Genomic DNA, 14,888 nt, shown 5'->3' with positions numbered 1-14,888 from the left:
CAAAATCATACGAACTGTTGTGGAGCGCACAACGGGAGAAAATGTTTCTTGATAATCTACTCCTGCAACCTGTGAGTAACCTTTTGCAACAAGTCGTGCTTTGAACTTATCAAACGAGCCATCAGCTTTGGTCTTGGTTTTATAAACCCATTTACATTTGATAGGAACACGATTTGGGGGGAGTTCAGTAAGAATCCATGTACCTTTGGAGATTAAAGAATCGTACTCAGCTTGCATAGCTTCTTGCCATTGATCCCTTTGAGACGAATTGATAGCTTCCATATACGATATTGGATCCTCTTGGACAGACATAGCATCATCAAAGACATCATATTCAATAGAATAGAATCCATGCTCTATCTCAATAGGAAGATCGACATAGATCTCCAAATTTTCATCAATCTTCTTTGGAGGTGAAGGAGGTTTATGATCATCAGAAGTAGTAGAATCACAAAGCAAGTAAGGAAATGCACTAAGCAAAGACTGTGTATCATCTGAAACATCTGATGACCATGTGCCACCCATAGTCTTCTCATCAAATATAGCATCACGACTAATGATAACCTTTTGAGAAGAAGGATCATAAAATTTGTAACCTTTGGAATTATCTGAATAACCAAGAAAAATAACCTTCAAATGTGGAGGATCCAACTTATGTCTAGTATCCTTGGGCACATGAATATAAGCAATGCAGCCAAATGTACGAAAGTGAGAGACTGAAGGTGTCTTCCTTGTCCAAATTGTTATAGGAATTTTACCAGCAGGTGCAGTAGTTGGAAGATGATTTTGAATAAAAACAGTTGTTAGAAGTGCTTCAGTCCAAAACTTTCGAGACAAACTAGAGTGTATAAGCATGCAACGTATAGCATTAAGAATCGTGCGATTTTTGCGCTTAGCAACACCATTTTGCTGAGGAGAATAAGAAACTATAAACTCATGATGAATACCTTGATCCTTATAGAAGTCATCAAATAGATTGGATACATATTCACCGCCATTGTCACTGTGAAGCGTCTTTATAGAGAATCCAGTTTCAAGCTCCACACTTATCTTGTATTGTTTAAATATAGGTAAAGCCTCAGACTTATGTCGAAGAAGATAGACATGTGTGTACCGTGAGAAATCATCAATGAAAGTTATAAAATATTGATATTGAGACTTTGAGGCAGGAAAAGGACCACAAATATCGGTATGAACCAAATCCAAGAGAGCACAGGAATGTGATGAAGTAGAAGTGTGGAAAGGCGAATGATGGTGTTTTCCAAGTGCACAATACTCACATATTCCCATACATGGATGAGATTTAAGATCCATACCTTGCACAAGACCATGATGATGAAGATCAAGAATTTTGGCAAAATCGGAGTGTGCAAATCGTTGATGCCATAATTTGCAATCTGCATCTCCAGGGGCAGTAACAACATTTGCAGCTGTATCGTTCAATGATAGCTCAAATAGATTACCATGTCGAGGAGCCACTACTATAGTATGCCCGTCTTTCTCTATACGACATTGATTATGATCAAAGCCAACAAACAAACCAAGATCAACTAGACGAGCAACAGAAAGAATATTTCTTTGCAAATCTGGAATATGAAGAACTCCTCTTAATATTCTAGTGGATGAAACAGTCCCCATAAATAAATCACCCACTCCTTTGACTTGACAAGTCGTATCATCCGCAAGGTAAACAAACTTCTTGACAGGAAGAGAATGATAATTGTGAAGCCACTGCGATTGGTATATCATGTTTCCAATGGCACCTGAATCAACGATGAATAGAGAACCATCATGAACATGAAGTACCTTTTCTGGAGAGATATCATAATGGACGAAATTGAGCTCCTGATGAGTATGATCATCATCAGTTATAGTTTGTTGAACAATATAAGCTCGAGAATGTTCTTCATCATATCTGCGTTTATAACAACGGTGAGATGGATGATCTGTATGTGCACAATAATCACAAGGAGGAAAAATTTTGGACGAGCGAGGTTGCTTTGTAGTAACTCCATGCTCCTCATCATATTGACGTGCCCAACAATCAGAAGCCACATGACCTTTCTTATCACAATAAGAACAATGTTTGTTAGGATAAGCAAGACGAGAAGATCTACTACCTGGATTAGGGCGTCCACCCTGTTGAAAACGTGAAGCAGGACGCTTGCGAGCAACAAAAGCAGCATCAAAATCCCTTTGTTTGCGAGTGACCAAAACAGCATCAGATTTTTCCAAATGATGCTCATGACGTTGAGAATATTCAATAAGAGATATACATGATTTGTCAAAGTGGATATCATCCTTGTTAGACAAAATAGTGATAATATTGTCATATAAAGGATCTTTGATGGTATGAAGAAGTTGAGTAACAATCTGATTTTTAGCAACAGGAGCGCCGGCAGCACGAAACTGATTGATAATGTCTTTAAAAGCCTCGATATGAGAGTGCATAGAAGTATCAACCTTATATTGAATATTCTTCAAACAAGTTTGGAGATATAAAATTTCGGTGACCGATTTCTTCTCAAACGTTGAGATAAGATACTCCCAAATAGCATGAGAGGTTTCCAGATGAAAGACATCCAAAATAAGTGAGTTAGGAAGCGCAGACAATATATAACGAGGAGCCGCTTTGTCATGACAAATCCAATCAGTATGATCAATTTTCCATTGTTCAAATAATAGACCATTAGTAATCACAGAATTGTTATTCATCACATCAATAGGTTGAACTGGGCAAGACAGGTCGCCCAAAACAATATCAAATAATTCGTCACCTTCAAGAATTAGCATCATCTTTTCTTTCCACCCAGGAAAGCCTTGTCCTTGGAAGAAGGGAACCGAACGTTGGCCAGACGGATATCTGTTTACAATTACGCAATTGGCCATGCCTGTATATCGAGAGAAAACAAATAAGATGAGATCGCAGAATCTTCAAACCATGATCAAGATGAGCGTAGTTGAGACGCATGACAATCAAAATAGGGATATGCAAGTAAGAACGATGAAAAGTATTAAGTGACTAAAAAAAAAGCCCAAAATAAAGAGGCGTAACGTGCAAGACGAGATGACGCATATAAGAAAAGTGCTATTTCGGTCGAGCAAAGAACGTGAACGATAATAAAACATCGCTAAAAATAGCAAGATGTTTGCTTGTCGTAATCAACATCATTAACGAAGACGAGTGATTAATAAACTGTAATTGGGAATTAACAAACAGTAATTCGAAATACAGTTTTAAATAAAGAATCGTAGATTCGAGCAAAATTGCTGTCTTGAATCCTGAACTGTCATAACTTTTGATCCAGAACTCCGATTGACAAGCGGTTTTGACAGGTTTTATTTTTAAAGACAAAATTAACTAATACTTCTAATTTTAACAAGTTCATGTATCAAATCATCACTTGTGCAAAGAATTCAATCAAGTATAAACAATGAAACAACTTATCTTCCTTGTTGTTGCTACGCATCCATAGCTCCGATACCATGTTGAGAGAGAGAGAGAGTACGAGCGAGATACACAAGACATGCTCCCAAAGAATGATTCATATTGATGTAGAGTTAGTATATATAGGTGAGACCCAAGTCAAGTGAGAGATGATATATATAGTTGTAACAACAGCTTCCTTAATTATCCCGTTAGGACCAGTTCCTTCACATAATCATAGCACTTAACATAGAAAAATAGTGTCAAACAAGTTCCTTTTCAACACGTTATCATATTTGTCTTTGGAATACATTTATAAAGTCCATCCCGTAGGCTTATCCATAATCTGCCCGAAGGCTTTCCAAAAATTACTAATCCAAGATTCCGCCTATAAAATAGTATTCGCATCTCGAAATCTAGTCCCAAGTCACGTTGGCCTCTTGTGTAGGGCCCGGAAGGCGAGGGATTTACATCTAGAGCCCCCGTGGCACCCAAGCGTCCTCCTGCTCCAAGTAGCGTTCAACGGAGAGACCTCACGCGGCGGGTTCGGTCCACCTTCCCGGCACGGCTAACAATCCCCCTTGGTTAGGGTCAGGCAGACAATCGAGGGTAACTGAGGTTGCCTCTCTCTTCAAGCCTTCAACTTGAAGCATTAGATATCTTTTCATCCTTTAATTCCTTGACCAAACAAAGCAAACAGTGCTCTCTAAACTGTTACAAGCACAATCATTTCCAGTGGTCGTTATTTGGCCAACTGCTAAGGAGTGAATCCTTCTCTCCGAATGCATCCAGCATTTGATCCGGGATCAATTGTGACTTGGCAAAATTCCCAAGGTTTTGTTTGTTAACACGTATGTCCTTGGGTTAGGGCCGTACCCTATTTACCCAACTTAACCAATACCTTAAGTTCTATTAGCAGTAACTAAGTTACTCCAAATTATTAATTGGTCCATTACTTCCAAGCAAATATCTAATCGCCTTATCTTGGTCACTTTTTTCAAGAAAGGTGCTATATCAGTATGACTACTCATCCTCTTGCAAGACAACTTGCGCAAGAATCTGTCAATCTCATTCCGAGGAATTGGCCATTCTCTTGTGATCAAACCACAAGATCAAGCGACATTGCAACTTGTTGCACAAGTGTTGCACCTAATCCATGGGACTATTATACCCATCGAACGATGTCTTCTAATCACGGAATCATGATTAGATAGGAAACAGGGTTTAGGGTGTCTTCATATCCAATCCATTTCCGATTGCACTAGGCCGACATCGTCAGTCCTAAGGTTCCAACTCAATTCGAGTTTCATCTTTTTAGAGAGAGATCCATAGGGTAGAAACCCTAGATCATTTCTTGCAAGTATGTCCTGTTGTCCCTACATTCCGTGAATGTGGGCAAGTCTTTAGGGTATGAGAGTTTCAACTTGGCAATAAGTGTGACTAGGTCACGTCCTCAACGTGCTAAACCCTAGTTAGCACTTGGGGTGTGTTGCATTGACTTAACCATCCTAAGCGAATCCTTTTTAGTTTTGGTATTTTGGGTAATTCGGATTACTTGTCTTACAACAAGGACGAACTATTTCTAAAGATATTGTCTTGATCAAAGAGGGGAAAACTGGTTGCATTACGATACAATTTTCGTAAGCACATGATTTATTGCCTCTACATATGATTAGATTTACAACCCCTAACTTTTCTGGTTAATATCAAAGAGTATGTTAAGTTACGGCATAATTTCTATTGATCCTTCTAGAACATGCATTCAAGATTCATGCCACTAAGCTTTTACGGTTTTATGTTAAAATGAACCATGCAACCTTTCCCTAACTTTATTTCTGAATGAAATATTCATATGCTGAATGAGCATTACACAACCTTTCCTAACTACTTACGTAGTGGATTGGGATTTATGCCAATTGATTAGAGTTTAACCTAGTTCCTGCAGCCCTAGAATCATTTCCATGCCTTGCAAATTCCTACGGTTGTTAGCAACCTTCTTTAATGAATCATTGCAAAGAAAGAGATGTCTAATAATGCGACATGCGATTTAATCTTTCCATGCATAATTGAAGTGTACTACAATAATTTCCACTTTGTAATGATGGTCATTAGTTGATCTAAATTCATTACTTTGCAATGTATAAAACCAACTTGCTAAGAATGCATAGACATCTTATGTTCTTTTTTTTTTCATTTGTTTCATTGAAAAATACAAATGACGGATTCTTCAATCGTGAGTTATTTCCTTTAAAATAGCCAATGTATTTTAATTGCAAAAGTGCATCTTACTTCCGTGAATTAACCATGCATAATTGCAATATTTCAACGTAAATCCATAATTGCAATATTTCAACGTAAATCAAAAATAGGAAGAAAACCTGGACTTGTGGGTTCAGTGAAATGTCCACATGAATGCCAGGAGATGATCCTTTTGCGGTTGCGCCTTGAGCCTTTTTAGGGGTCATCGTGAATTCAAACTTCTAGCATTGGCCGTAGTCTTATGATCTTGGCCCGTCTCCATCGTACGCGAAATTCCCTTTGCAGTACGGCTTCCTTGACTGAAGCACCGTCTTGCAGAATTGGGCTTTGGAAGGCCCTAGGGTTCGGAGCTTGGGTCTTCTTTCTTTAAAAATCCCGGAAGTTTAAGGAAATCCTCCCCAATGGCCTTATGGGGAAAATTGAGTGGGAAGTGCTTTGTAGCTCCCTCTCCTTCAAAGCCCTGGAAAGGTGTATTAGGGAACTAGTGGGAAGGCCTTATAGGCTTCCTCCTCGAAGCTCGGAGGAAAGAAAAGTTATCTTTCGGAGGGTTCAATGGAAAAGCCCGTAAACCCTGCAAGGAGATTGTCCTTGTGACGGATGCAATGAAAAAGGCCTTTAAATTTCGGGCTACAATGGACTTAATAGGGACTCCACTGGTAGGACTTTACAACTGGGAAAAAAATGGCTTTTGGGGGAAGCAAGGGAAAGGGGACTTGAAAATTCCAAATATAAAATGGCCTTCACGGGAAGGGATAAAATGGCCTTAAAGGATTTGTGTGGGAAGGGGTTTAAAAGGAAACCGGGGGGAAAAAGTGGACTTAAGGAGATTTAGTGGGAAAAGGGGGGTTTAAAACCAACTAGTGTGGCTTTATGTGAATCCACAGGAAGGGGCTTTAAAAACCCGGGCTAAGTTTGCTTTTGGGGGATGCAAGGGGGGAAAGGGGGCTGAAATCCCGAGGCTAAAAACTGCTTTATAGGGAGCAATGGAAAAGGGGGCTTAGAGAGCCCCCTTAGAAGCTTCCAAGAAGCTTCTTGGAAGCTTCTGTGGACGTGAGCAATCTACGTGGAAGAGGAGGCATCGATTTGATGACGGCTTGTTGGTGAGCAGGAGGCAAAATGATGGCAGTAGCTCGGGTTGGCAGTTGGATGGTGGCGTTCAACTCGACTGGCGGCTTCCTCTCCTCCTCACGGCAAAGCAACACGCCGTTCAATTTCTCCTTCCTCTACTCCCTCAAGATAACGGCAGCTTGTACTTCCTCCTCACGACTCTGCCTTCTTCCACCACTTAGAGGGGGTTTATATAGGACAAGGGGGGGAGAGGGTTCCCTCCCCTACGTGGCCCCCTACATGCATTCTTTCCTTCCACCTCCCCCATTGCCCAAAATAGCCCATTCCCTTCCCTTAGCCATGCATCGGCTGGGGGAAGGTAATTAAATTTTTTTGCATTTAACCTATTATTTTCCTCTTGACCTCCTCCCAAGAGGATGTCCACCTGCGGTTATGCGAGTTCTTTTACTTCAGACCTATTTTTGCCAATGGAAAGTCATGATACTTCGCATACCGCTTAAAGATTTCACCGTCGGTAACTTCAATGCTGGAATTTGTCATTTGCATGAGACTCACGCGGGCTAGTAATAAATTTTCAATAGAAATATTACACTTTTGGAGTGACATCTCATTGTATAAAAATTTAGGATCTAAGTAATGGTTATTTTCTATTCTTAACATTGATATGGATGAGTATATTGATTCTACATTATCATCCCTAGTACACAAACTCCTTGATGTAAGTCATTCATGAAATTTGTAGTGGTCAAGGTGTAGTTAAGCTGTTGGATCATCCTAGCTAGCTACTCACCTTAATTTTAGAGTGCTAGCTCAAATGGTCTCACATTTTGGTATCTAGTTTCCTCATTATTTGCGGAATTATAGGCAACTCTAGTAGTAAGGCTTACAATTTCCTTTGGTACAAAATAATCCTTACATGCCCTTTTTGACATAATTGTAATGGTCTTATAGTAATCCTACATGCTAAATGTCTATGATTATGCTTCTCAAAGGACCTAGCTCTACTCCATCTTTAGTGTTCCCCATTTGGGACATGATCCTAGACTAGTTGATAGAATTTTACCATTAAAAGGACACCTTAGTGATCCTAGCAAGTAATGATGCTTGCTAGCCTCTCCATTAGCTGTTGTGAGTGTGGGTGTATCATAAGCATGTGGGGTCTTAGCTATGCTCTTGATATTCAGGAAGGATGTGCTAGATAAGAGTTCAACAATATATATGAGTTTGGGGGATTCCCTTGACTGGTGATATTTTGTCCCTTGATAGGTTCACTAGATGTACATTCACACTTAGCTCTAAGAAATATGATTACTTAATTGGTTTTCTTAAATTTTGTGAAGTGAGGTAGTAGGTCACGTGGTTTCCTCTAACTCCTAGAATCTAACTTATTATCATGAGCATCATGTCTCAAGTGTTTTCTTCTCAAATGGACTAGAAGTTTAGTTTTGGATTTCTAAGTTTTATGGTGGTTGTGGAATTTCTAGGTCGAAATCGTGATCTCCTTCTAAACTAGGCTCAGAGCTAGTAGTAGTATCTTTCTAGATTTTTCTTGGTCCTCTTTGGCTAGGAATAAGTAGGGGTCAATACATAATCCATCACTTTGGTACCCATTTTGTTCATAATAAACAACTTTGAGTAATCTAGCCATTACAATTCAAACATCACTTTGATGATTCTAGCATCAATGAGTAGGGTTTCACTTTATGAGGGCTTATGATCTAAGAAAGTTTTCTCAATGGTGTGGCCATTGATGTCATAATCTACTAAATTTAAATCAAAGTCTTCATTATCCTTGATTATGAATAATCCTTAGGGTCACTTGCCTCTTCAGTGTCTACACCTTACTCTTACATTAGTGAAATGAAAAGGTTGTTTCAAAAATAAAAAAAGAATATGTGTAAATCTATCCATTGCCATGTGGTGCTATTTAAAAGGTCTTGATCCAACAAGTTCATTAAGTCTAAGGTGTTACGTGTGTGTGTATGTGTGTGTGTGTGTGTGTGTGTGTGTGTGTGTGTGTGTGTGTGTGTGTGTGTGTGTGTGTGTGTGTGTGTGTGTGTGTGTGTGTGTGTGTGTGTGTGTGTGTGTGTGTGTGTGTGTGTGTGTGTGTGTGTGTGTGTGTGCACATGCACATGTGCACGTGTGCAGCGTGCGTGTATGTGTGCATGCATGTGTGTGCATGTGTGCGTGTGCACATACTATGCATAAATGTACTGCATACAATTGAACACTTCTAAATGCAATTTTCCTTTCTCATTCTCCCCTTGTTCCCCCCTTGTGAATAGGGTGACATCAAGTTGTTAAAGGAAAGAGGAAAGTCGATCTCCTATATGCATATGTGTGCATTGTGCGTGGTGTGCATTGTGCATATGAACATGCCTACCAGTGTACATGTGCATGGCATATTGCACACTAAAATGAACACAAACAATCAATAACTTTAATGCACCACACTATCCAACTGTCTTAATCATTTTAGCCAAGAATTTAAAACAAATGCAACAATCACTCTCAAATACAATCACCTACCTTCGTCCCATTAAATACTCTCTCTCCACCCCCCTTGCAAACAAAGTGGGTGTTAGATAATGGGTGTTAGATAAGCCAAGTTGTTAGCCAGCCTCCCCCCACTCTCTTTCTCTTTCACAATTGTATATTAGGTTAATTTTTCTTGGCAAGGTGTGCATATGCCTTTTCATTCATACATGTATCTTAACAAATTCAATCCTTCTCAAAATATCACCATAAGATGTTGGATTTTGGATATGGTAGAACAATGAGAAAAAGATGTATAGGAAAAGGCAACTGAGTCTCAGACATCATTCTCCAAGAAAGAACATGTGGACTACAAGTTAAGAAATATTTCTATGTCATGCAATATAAATGAATCCACAACCTAAAAGAGGTGGTGGCCAAAAGTTAAGAAATATTTCTATGTCATGAAATATAAATGAATCCACAACCTAAAAGAGGTGGTGGCCAAAAATACAAATGCTAGGAAACTAGTGGGCTAGTTTGGGTTGAACGAGTATATGGAAAGGTTTGAGAGGAAAATAAATTATAAGAATTTCACAAAATCTTTCATGAGCTATGATCTTGACATAGTGGATTAGTTGCAATAAGTTACAAAAATGGATAAAAATAGGTTGAATTCCATCATAATCTAGCAGTAGTGTAGAAATCCTTGAGCCTATTGGATAAGAAAGAGAAGCAGAGATGTCTACGTAGTGCTAAGGATTAATAGATATCCTAGATCCCTCAATAGAAATTCCAGCTAAATTAATATATGTTCTATTCTCTAGAAATAGATACAACTCCATGATGAGTAGGATCTAGCTAGCAAATTTTTGGAAAGTGTTTATGCTCATTCGATGGACAACAAAAATCTCAATGTCTTCATTATAAAAACCATTTATAATGTAGCAAAGGCACTTATCTCTAGACCACAAGAGTTTTAAATGAGGACCTATCCCACTAGCAAGCAGAGAGATAGAAAGTAAGAAGGCAACAACCAGATCTAGTCTAGTAGGGTTTGGGGGTAGGCTAATAGCCATCCTATAGGAAATCACCAAGGAACCACTCTCAAGAGAAGAATCCCTAGGCATAGTAAAGCAAGAGATGTGATCCATGAACACTAAGATGTTGGAGCACGGACTCTTAAGAGAGCAAGAAGAACAAAAAATCAAGATATTGTAGCTAGAGGTAGAAGAAACTACTAGAAGGCTTACTACCACACAACACAAGCTCAAGACTAGGCAAGAACCTACTAGGAGAGCTACACCCAAAGCCCCCATCAGAAGCTTAGTTAGAGAACAATAATGTAAAATATTACACGGCGCAGCGAACAGAATCTGAGAAAGAGATAGAGAGTACACAACAGATAAGAGGAGAATCAATAAATTCTTTAGCTCCAAACAACTGATACAAAGATGGCTCTGTCCACCCGTGCGCTTCCACTGTGTGAAGCTTAGATGGCGATCTAGACAGAAGATAGATGAAGAGCTTAATGCTAGCTGGAACAACAACTCTGACTGGGTGAAAGAAGAATGATGGATGGCTGTTAAGGGGTTTATCTTTTATAGCCTGTGAAGGCCGCTAGGTTGGCCTGACTGACCTACCATATAAGTCTCCACTAGTCGGCCAGGGAATATTCTAGGGAATATTCCCTTTACCATCCTCTCGATAGGGGCCCCTTTTAACTCCCTTACCCCGCAACTCGATGCAATGCACCTCAAGTTGCTACTCGCTTAACCACTCCATCTAACCCAAAGATTAGACCCACAACGGTCACCTTTTTGCCACCGGTCACATAGACCTCATCTGATATACAAGTTAAGACTCAACCAATGTTCGGGCTCACATTTGGCTTCTCCTCATAATGGGGGCCTCACAACTTTGAGCACCATGGATCATTGGTAGTACCTAATGAGGGTGGGGCATGGATCATATCTAACAAATAAACAACTCAATCAAAGCCCATAACAATTGATATTCAAGCGCAAACTATGGCACTACAGTGACTACCTTGGTTGAGGAGCAAGAGATTCCAAGAATGTCAACAAGTAAGAATCCATTAGTCGTAAAGAAATCCACAATCAATATTTGAACGGAAGAAGGGGGAAAAGTCATCATCAAAGTGTAAACTAAACAAGAGAACAACACAATTGAAGAGGAGAAAGAACTAGAAAAAGTGAAAGAAGTATCTACAAAAGAAGAAGAGGAACAAAGAAAAAAGAAATGCCTTAGGAAACAAGAGTAGGAAGCTATAGTCCTAGAAACTACAGGATCAATGGAGCAACCCTCAAGAGTAGAGAAGTTGGCATTGATGAGCCTTAACTTAGAAGGTTCTTTAGAAGTAGACACAAATGAAATATGACCTCTCACTTAACCACTAGTCATGGGCAAGGGCTTGGGTAATTCATTATATGTATACCCTCTATATCACATGTGTTTAAGGCCTATTTATAAATATCCTTATCCGTGAATTTTTCCTTAATAAAACATAATCCTTTCTATTAAATCTATAACCCCTTTATATGGGACCCTTCTATATGTAAAAAAAAGTGTAAAAATTGTATTTTAAAAATCCCTTATGTTGAACAAACGTGATACATACATATATTTATGGCTGACCTCCCCAAGGGCAAGGGTAAGATACAAATAGAAATGCCTCCCCCTTCACTAGTAGCCACCATGTCACCCATTGTAGAACCCATAGTAAAAGACTTAGCAAGAAATAGCCTAGAAAGTATGGTTTACCAACTCTTTACACAAGTTGTGGTCCTCTCGTAGGAAATATTAGAAGAAGCCATAGCTACTAAAAATTTAGCAGTTGCAGATACTTAGGCTAGTCACAAAGTGCCTAAGATACCAGGGGTGGAAGGGTCCCTGAAGAGTCTGCCTTATAGAACATGTAAGATATTACATGAGTTCAAAGGGAAGGGTATTATGTTTAGTAAAGTTTATTATATTTAGTAAAGTTTACAATATTATAATTAAAAAGGGGGTTTTAATTACAATGGCTTTAAAAAATTATAAGTTTAGTAAAGTAAAAGGGGTCATTTTAAGGTCTTATAACATGTGAAGAATGGGCATTTCATACTATCCTTCGAATGCACATTATATATCTGATTTCTTATAGGTGGACTTCTTGGGGAAGGGTCATTGACTTCTCTATCTATGACTACCCTAAGCCCAACACAAGGCTTTGATGAGTAACTAAAAGAGCTAGAAGAGCAAAGGGACCAGTTGGATAAGGATAATACATCAACCTTAACAATATTAGAGAAGGAAAACCATGCTCATGAAGAATATTGACAACAAAAAAGGATAAAAATTTTCAATCTAAGGATATAATTGTCTACATTAAACAAAATTAATCACCAAAAAAGGATATAAAGAGTCGTAGGAGTAGTGTGAATTAGAAAAAAATTATGGATGCATTGCAAAACATGGCCACTCAGCACAAGCTAAGTGTGAACAAACCTTGCACTAAAAGTAGTTAAAGCAATAAAGGTATTAAGTAGGCTCACTAGCAAAGCTTCATTAACACATTGCTTGAGATATGGAAGCCATGTGAGGATGAAACAATGGACAATGTCAAGAAGAAGTTTCAACTCGCCAAGAAAGCACTCAAGTAAAGTCTGGAAATGACAATTTCTCGACAGGAGTGTAACATGACAAGGGAATAGTGAGTGCAAAGGCTTAGATAAATGTGGATCTCCATAGAGGAATTCAGAATGATTGGGAATGGACATCACTAGAGAACCCTCCCAAATCATCAAGGAACTATCATCATCATCCCTTGCACTTGAAATAGATTGGGAATTAGAAGAACATGAGTAGCCACTATAACCACAACCTAAAATTTTCAAAAATTTTGAAAGGCTCCAAAAGATATTATGGAAGCCATGCAAAGAAAGAGAGAATAGGTGGAAAAAAGTAAAAGAAAACTAACTTCCACCCCATGAGTATTAGATATACCCTTTTCATAGAGAGGGGAGTACATATCGATAAGTTATGACAGGAAAACTCACCGCTTGGAAATAATGGGAAACTCAAGAATTGCCTATGAAATTTGCATTGAACTTCCTCCATGAGATCAAAAAGATATTGCAGTTAATAATTATACAAAAGGTAATCTAGGTTTCATTAACATTGGGGAAGAAATTATTGGAGTAAAAATTTTAGAATTGTAGACTGTGGTAATTAGAATTAATAGACTATTGTCATGAAAAGATATTTGGGGTGCCAAAGAGTGTGAAAGGTTACGAATCTCAACTTGCTTGGAGAAGAAGTAACAGGGGCAAGACATCTTGATAACATCGATAGAATTGTCACACTAAGTGCTTTGCATCGCCCCTCCACCACCACCACCAACTGGGTTGTCAAGATACCACTCCAAGCTTCCTTGGGGTTTGACTCATATCCTAGTTTGCACTAGCACCTACATAAGAGTCACAACATGGTAAGCTGAATACCCCTTAGGAAGTGCACACATTCCTTTATGGTGAGAAACTAGCATGAAAAGTAGCTTTAACGAGTGACATTCATGGTGCACACCATCTTGATCTCTCTCTTTTTTACCTCAACATTGATCCTACCCCTAAATACTAATCTAGAGCTAATTCCATTCCCACCAATAATGACCCAAAGTACAATGATACTAATGGTTATCCTCTATACCTCAAATTGACATCAATTGCACATAGATCCCACCAGACCATAGAGTGCCACAAGAGTAGCACAACTCTAGGAGGGGGGCAATGTGAACCCCTTCTAGGAAGGCACAACCAAGGATCATGCAAAATAAGATAAAGAAAAAACTCTAAAAATTATAAAATCACAAACCAAGTGGAAACGAAGCAATGGCTTAGCACATGTAAAATTACTTGCAATTATTTTTTGTAAAAGAGTGCCGTCACTCATGGGAAAATTGTGATGATAGATCTTGGTCAAGCCACTTGGAAAATGATTGAAAACTGTAAATGGTGTGTGCAAAGTGATAGAAGAATGGTCTAGGAAAATGCAATAGGAGGGTGTCCAAAATATCGAGGCCATGTATAAAAATTGAAAAGTGAATGGATAAACTCATTCTTATGGTATGCAATCTTGAGAGCTCTCTTCTTACTTCTTGCTAACTTCTTGAGAGAGAGAGAGAGAGAGAGAGAGAGAGAGAGAGAGAGAGAGAGAGAGAGAGAGAGAGAGAGAGAGAGAGAGAGAGAGAGAGAGAGAGAGAGAGAGAGAGAGAGAGAGGAGGAGGAGGGAGGAGGGAGATAGAGTGTAAGGTAGAGTGAGGGAGTGGTTGGAGAAGCTCTTACTTACTCTTCTTCTTCTCATTTTTATATTACTTCTTCTTTGTGGAGCTTGCACAATGATCAAAGAAGAGTAAGTATCGTGGAGCCATTTATGAGCATTTTGTGGATAGACTAGAATAAGAGGGTAAATTAGTGAGTTCACTACATTCATTTGGAGCACTTTCAATGGTGGCTATCTGAGAGGTAGCCATAGCCATGGTACTCAAGCTACTTGAAACAATAGATGTTCCATTAAGTCCACCATGTGTGGCATGTAAAAGCCTCAATATTGTACACTATTTATTTACTAGTTATTGTAAAAGGAGCATTTAGGCCAT

Source organism: Lygodium microphyllum, chromosome 27, assembly GCF_053477565.2.
Source record: "Lygodium microphyllum isolate KBCC chromosome 27, Lygodium_microphyllum_v1.1.10, whole genome shotgun sequence".
NCBI classification, from domain to species: Eukaryota; Viridiplantae; Streptophyta; class Polypodiopsida; order Schizaeales; family Lygodiaceae; genus Lygodium; species Lygodium microphyllum.
This window is presented reverse-complemented; position numbering follows the sequence as displayed.